We start from the raw sequence: 7,106 nt of genomic DNA, 5'->3' as shown, positions 1-7,106 counted from the left end.
CCGGGTCCATCTTAAAACTAAACAATTTCTCCAACAGGTATATTTTGTTAGGTAAAGTTTTAGTTAAGAACAGGGCATCTAAAACAATCCACAAAGCTCTAGCAGTTTTAGCACTATCAACTTGTCTCTCAATGTTGTCAGATAGATGCAAAATTATATAACTGTAAGCAATTTCATTCATGTCTTCAATTTCAGTTGTTTTAGCTTTTAACTCATCAGAAAATGTAGTGGGATCATCAAGAGCTTTAGCAACTCTCTGTTGGACCAAAATGGCCCTCATTTTCTGTTTCCATATCGAGTAATCCCCTTTCCATCGAATTGCGATAATTCGACCCTCGAACCCATTATAAATTCTATAAAAGAGTGGCATGTACTTGTGGACACAACAAAAAAGTTTTTGAAAAAATTCTTTCCAGATGATCAATATATAACTGAGTGCCGAGTTAAAAAAACAAGTTTTAGAAATGAAGCACAACTGTGAAATAATCCGTTCACGAAACACAGGTATATAAAGCATGTAAATATGCTTTCAGGTTACAAATTAATCACAAGATTCAATCAACAGAATTCACAAATAAGCAACCAAGCAATAACCGTGCATAAACTGGTAAGGATACCAAACCTAACCTAACGGAGAGTTTGGAATAATCTTACCAAACTACTGTTGAAAAATAGTAAATATACCACCAAGTTTCTGAACCTAATTGCAGTAGACGTCAGGCCAGGGGCAAAATCGTCCAACTTTTTCTGTAAAACCTGAAACAGAAAACAAATGACATCAGTGCGTTCAGGATATCAAAATAAGTAAACTGCCCGAAAAAAGCCCGTCGGAGGTCCGCCACGCGCCGCCGCCGGTCACGCACCCCACCACAAGGAGCACCTCAGTCTGCTGGTTATGGGTCCAGGTTCCATTTCGTCGGAAAGTCAATAGTTTGGCCGGAATTTGAATTTTTCAGATTTGGTCAGAAAATGAAATAGCGATTTCCTTACCGGTTTTGATCGATTTTTGGACAGATTTCACTCCTCCTAGCTCTGATACCAGTTTGTTGGGTATCCTAGGAGTTCAATCAACCAAAACATCAAATAATAGAAGAAATTCTAAGGCAAAACAATGGAAAAAGGGATGGAAAAATACAACATGTCTTTGGCCGAATCTGGACAGATTTTGCTTCTTCCTTGTAGCAGCTTCTTCTTCTCCTTATGGCTGATTTTTCAAGCTCAGAAACAGCTCTCCATGACTTGCAAATCACCTTCAAAGAGAGAGGGGAAAAATCCGGCAAAGAACCACCACCTTCAAGCTAAAAACCGAGTGTCCCAGTGCAAGGAGAAGGAGTTGGCTTATAAAGAAAAGAAGAAGGAAAAGAACCCATGCCTCTGCCAAAAAACGTGGGAAGCCCTTATTGTGTCAACATCAATACCATCAAGTCACAACATCTCCCCCAAGATTAAATCTCGGCCGTCGATCTTCATCCAATGGTCCACAAAAACTGAATAGATGGTGTTAAGAGAACCATATTCTCACAATTTACCGGCTCACCAGCGAGATTTAGCTCGTATGAAGTTCAGTGTCTCGAGATTATTTCAAGTGTATATATCTCCAATTTATTGAGAATAATACTAAAAGTTTAGTCTTTGTAGGGTATATCGAATTTATTACAAGACATGAATTATCAAAACAGGGGAAAATTTTAGTATGTAGATAAAGCAAATGCCAATTCTTTGTTCAAAAAATGGGCCAAAACAATTATAATCCACTGTTAACCGTAAAGAACATGATACAAGTTTACAGATTATTAAATCTTTACAATTAATACTCGTATTTTGCAAATTTGAAAATCCAGAGAACAATTACAGAAATGTAAAGAGAAAAAGGGAAATATTCGTCAAGCTGTACCTCAAACTAAATCATAAGTACTTAATTAATTATTACAAGAGCTTCTGATAACTCTCCAGTACCAGTCCATGGCACATCAAACTTCAATACTCCATTACGTTCCCATTCAAAGTCTATGCTTTCATAATTCAACATAATCTTCTTTGGCCTAACGCTCGAGTAGGCCAAGAATTTCCCGGCCCCTTTGATTGTTATCGTCACCTTACAGTTGTTTTCATTGCGTCTGTATCCAAGGGACTGAATTGATCCACCGCTGTTAAACATGTTCACAAGTCCGATTGCAGCGAATTTAGCATTTGCACTGACTTTGTAGACAGGCGAGAATGTCACAATTTCAAAGGAAGTAGGCTCGAGAGTGACATTTGTTTCATCCTTCGATTTCATCAGGTAAAAGTTTTCAGCTTTATTGAGATAGACAGCGAAAAGCTCATTGTCCCGGAATTCCGCTGTGAAATCCTTCTGTTCCCACTCGACGTCATTTGGGGACACTAAACCTGACATTGTCTTGTAACACTCAGGATGAGCCTTGCACCTGTGTTCTTCGGGGTACCATCCTGCTCCTTGACAGTTGAACACTCCAACTACCCCACCAAACTACATTAAACAAAATTATCCCCTTAGTATAAGAAGTAAGATTAAGTTTTTTTTTTTTTTTTTTTTTTTCTCTTTTTCTCTTTTCTTTTTTCCGCCACATATGGCTCTTGATCCTGCATGAAACTCAGCACAGAGATGATTCGATTGAAACATATCCCAATCAGGTTGAATAAATTGTCCCTGCCACAAGCTGTTGTAACTGCAATGTATCATGTGAACTCCTTGTAGCCAGTATATGCCCATCGGATCGCCATTAGGATCCTCAAACCAGAAATCATCACCTACACAGCACATAAGAGAATAAGTGCACATTTACTAGTGCAGTATTATACAATTCTTGTTACTGAACATGTCGTAAGGGATAATCTAAAATGAATCAAATTTTATAAGGTTCGATGAAATTTACCAACTCTCGCCATGGATATTTGCTTTGTAGCGAGAAAGAAGAAATCGTTGCACTGTTCCATGCTAGCAATAAGGCCAGTTCCACCGAAGTTTTTTCTAAGGGATTTGGTTAGGCCATCATAGTATGCCTTGGCAAGCTGAACTCTGCCTCCATGGTCCTCACAAACACACTCTAGAGTCTGTTCAAAACAAAATAGAACATCAAAACGGTATTTTTCATTAAAATCAATCAGATCGAAAATCAAAACTGATGAACTCGAAACATGAATTCATTTTCAGCATAATTGCAGTAACCTAGTTACATGATATTTGTACGGTGAACATTCTTTAACTTAAGAGGTTTTGTTATTAATAGAATGGAAATTAATGATGGTGGTGGAAATTTTGATCCTAACTATCATACATATATCCAATGTTATGCAAATACTCAATCTGATAAACACTTACATGAATCACATCGACTTTCACGCCTGTAATACCAATATCAGCAAGGTACGAATGCATAGCCTCGAAAAGATCTGCAGCTTGATTTGGATGAACGAGCCCAATACCGCCTTTTTCAACCATGACAACAGCCAAATCATACATGGTATTTGCCAATCCAGCAGCCATTTTTGCTGGGGTCACCTTGGCATTCAAATGTGTTGTTCCAGGCCTAACCCCACCCCAAGCTCCACATAAAGCATGCCACGCATAAACTTCATCCAAAGTTGGAAATTTCTCCTTCAAGTCACTAATCAATGCCTTTAGCCCTCCTCTTTCGACACCCTCTTGTTCTTTCAAGTATTCTATAATTGTTGCCTCGGGAAGGCCTGACTCGACTCCATCCCGTCCCTCAAGAGCCTTCTTTTTCTTTGCAAGCTCCACCATTTCCTTAAACATCTTGTCATGCTTTTCTTGATTGAATCCTGGTGCATCGTGTCTTAACATGGTACCAGCCTGATATTTGGAAAACTTCTCGTTTTCCTGGAACCGGTACAGCCTGCAAAGCATTTGGGACCCTAAACCCGTTAAATCTTTTGAGTCCTCATAGGGGTTTTCGTGATCCATGTTGATGCTTTGCCATCCATCATCAATGACAAGGAATCGAGGTGGGATTCCATTTTCAGCTAAGCTCTTAACACCATGCCACAACCCAACTGGCTCTACTGTTAAATAAAAGGCATCCCAAGTGCACCAACCAAACTTATCGATGATTTTAGGGAGTATTTTCTCTTCCAACAACCTAAATGTCCCCAAATGTACACGAATCGCAGCAAAAGCATCTCTCATCAAATTGTATGGATTGTCACCAATATGAAAATACGTGCATGATAAGAATGAATTTCCCTTTACTTTGGTCGAGCCACTCTCAACGCATAATACCACTTCTCCATTGACACCAGGATGAATAGCTGATCGAAAACTTCCTTCTATTAAAGGAATAATTAGAACATAAGAGCTAAGTTCAGGAACTTGTAGAAGGATCAATTGAGTCTCCATTTGAAGATCAGAACCACACGAACCGATCCACATAGTTGACCACCACGTCTTGAATCGAAAAATACTCAAGAACTTCCTGTTACTGAATCTTCCAATAGGATTCAATATTCTGTCAAGAGGTTCTTTCACAGAAAGGCCAAGAAAAGCACCATTTTCAGCTTTGGATTGAACAGATGTTAGGATGTATGGAGGGTTTGAAGAATCAGTATCAGATGAATGAGGGATGGAACCAAAACTTGAAAGCATTACATTGGAAGGAACGTCAGACAAAAGGGTTATTGAATCGACAGAAATTTCTCCATTTGTAGACAGCGAAAATCTGGAAGAAGGAAATACTTCTCTGGGAGAAGTACTTGATATTTTCCCAGGAACAAAATTAGGAGCCATGAATGAACCAACTAAAGAATTTCTCCTTTTTTTGGTATACAAATCAAAGGCTCAGCAAAGAAATAGTTGTAAAAAATAAAATTTGATGTTGCTCCTCAAGCACGGAGTTCTACACAAGTAGAGCAAAAAGAAAGCAAGGGGAATTCTTTGATGCTGGGGTAGAAATCGTTTAACTGTGTATTAAATATATACGGCACGCAAGACTGAAAAAACGACACGGGTTTTAGACGAATCAAAGAACTTCCACGGGAAAATTTCAATCCCAAAACAATAAAACTTGAATGCTACATAGAATAAGCCACTGAAAGTGTAGAATTGTAGAGAAAGATTTTACTAGGAGGATTGAAAAATAAAAGAAACTCTGTTTCAGAAAGTAATGAACAATTCCAGAACTTGATGGAAAAAACCCGTAGGCATGATTAGAGTATTTATAGACCAAAAGGGAAGTGTTATAGTGTAATCGTGTACATGAATGAAGAAATCACTGATAAATCTTGACCATCCATCAACTATTGGCTAATGTATCATATTAATCAAAAATTAAAGATGATCAAGATTGACTTAACAGCTGGTATTTCAACAGAACATCATCCAATAAAAGTCCACCAGCTGCAAAAATTGGTTCTTTTCAGAGGAAACAAAAAGGGCGCAAGAATGGATTGACATATGACAAAATATGATCAGACAAATAAAGAAAAAAGACGAGAACGTTCTCAAATTAGTTACGATGAATGAGGAAATGATATTCCCAACTTAGACAACTATTAAGAGCCCGTTTGGCAAGCTTTTGAAAAGGGAAAAAAAATGCAGATTAAGAAGTTGATTTTGAACTTGTTTACATAATTTTTTTAAATTGTTTTGTCTAGTAGAATATTTAAAGAAAATTGATCTAAAATAACTTCCCCGTAAACAAGAAGCAAAATTCCAATCAAATTGGCCTTAACCATACGTCATGTGCATTTTTAATATAGTATTTGAAACAAGATTTTGACATAGATTCGTGCTAAGTTGGAATAATGAAACTTCAAAGAAAGTGAAATCATGATGATATTTTAAGGCAGAAGGGGATTTTGTGGGTCCCAGAGTCAAAAGCAGTTAAAAACGTTAAAGGACGTTGAGATGGGACCCAGTTATCAAATTCCTGGTGTCCACCTGTGATTGGCTTACTCAAGATCAGCTGGTCGGTAGAAACGCGGTATTGACGGTTAATTTGTTATGTCTCAAACGTCGGTTTCACTTTTTAGCTATGGTCGGTTTTGGATTGAAATGGATAAAATTAAAACACTAAATTATTTGTGTTGTGCCAAAATGCTACTTACCTGCCCCCAAAAAGCGTTATAGATTAGCTATTGCTTTAGGTATAGTGATGATATTTTATTTCAATCAGATAACTGCTATACCCATTTTTGTTAGTTTGATTAAGAATGAGTAGTTAAAAACAATACCAGCCGTGCCTCAAGGCCTAGGGCCTCAACAATTTGGGGGCCCCAAAAAAAAATAAAAATAAAAATAAAAATTTGAGCCCTAAAAAGGCATCTCTCTCTCTCTCTCTCTCTCTCTCTCTCTCTTCCATCTTTTCTTTAAGGTGAATTATTTGGATTCAAAAATCAAAGTCTTCATTCTTGGAGGCCTTCTGAATTAGCTGCAACAATCAATAATTATATATGTAGGGGAAGAAATATAGACAACGGACATTGATAGGAGTTAAGACACTATTTGGTTTCATAAGAGTGGAGAAGGGGAAAGTGTTGAAGTGCACTGAACTTATTCAAGATTTGACATCAGATAGTAGTACTTCTTCTTCTTCCATTTCTACAAATATGGCTACTGGTGTTGTTCCATCATCAGCGCCCCAAAGTCCAAATGGGGTGTTGGAGGCTAATAGCTTGAACTATAAAAGTAATGAGAGAAATCCAAATGCTTCAGATGCCAAGAGGAAAAGATTAGACTAAATGTGACTATCAGTTTTTGTGAAATGAGAGGTTGGATATCAATTTTGGTGAAATGGAAGACTTTGGTATGAGGTTTCAAAAGTGCCAACAAATAGAGAGGTTAAAAGGAGAACTTGTCAGACTCAAAGTTTCATATTTCAAGCGAGTTTTCAAGAAATTGCTCGAATTTTAGCAAAAGCAGCTCTCCAAGGTCGGATCGATTGGTTGAAAGGAAAGTCGGCCTTAGTAATCCGACGATGCCGAGTGGAAGGGCCGTCGCTTAACGGATAAAAATTACTCTAAGGATAACAAGATGATCTTCCCCAAGAGCTCATATCGACGAGACGGTTTGGGAACTTCCAACTATGTCGGGAAAAGGATCCTTTCTATAAATATATATATATATATATATA

At 37.7% G+C, this 7,106-nt stretch overlaps 1 pseudogene; it reads right to left on the bottom strand.

Annotated features, from left to right (window-relative positions):
* Positions 1–1,731: 1,731 nt before the first annotated feature.
* Positions 1,732–5,170, bottom strand: LOC111386073 (annotated as a pseudogene).
* Positions 5,171–7,106: the final 1,936 nt, after the last annotated feature.

The sequence above is a fragment of the Olea europaea genome, unplaced genomic scaffold, assembly GCF_002742605.1.
Source record: "Olea europaea var. sylvestris unplaced genomic scaffold, O_europaea_v1 scaffold3410, whole genome shotgun sequence".
NCBI classification, from domain to species: domain Eukaryota; kingdom Viridiplantae; phylum Streptophyta; class Magnoliopsida; order Lamiales; family Oleaceae; genus Olea; species Olea europaea.
Note: the sequence above shows the minus strand (reverse complement) of the source record. Positions and strands in the feature narration are given on the sequence as shown.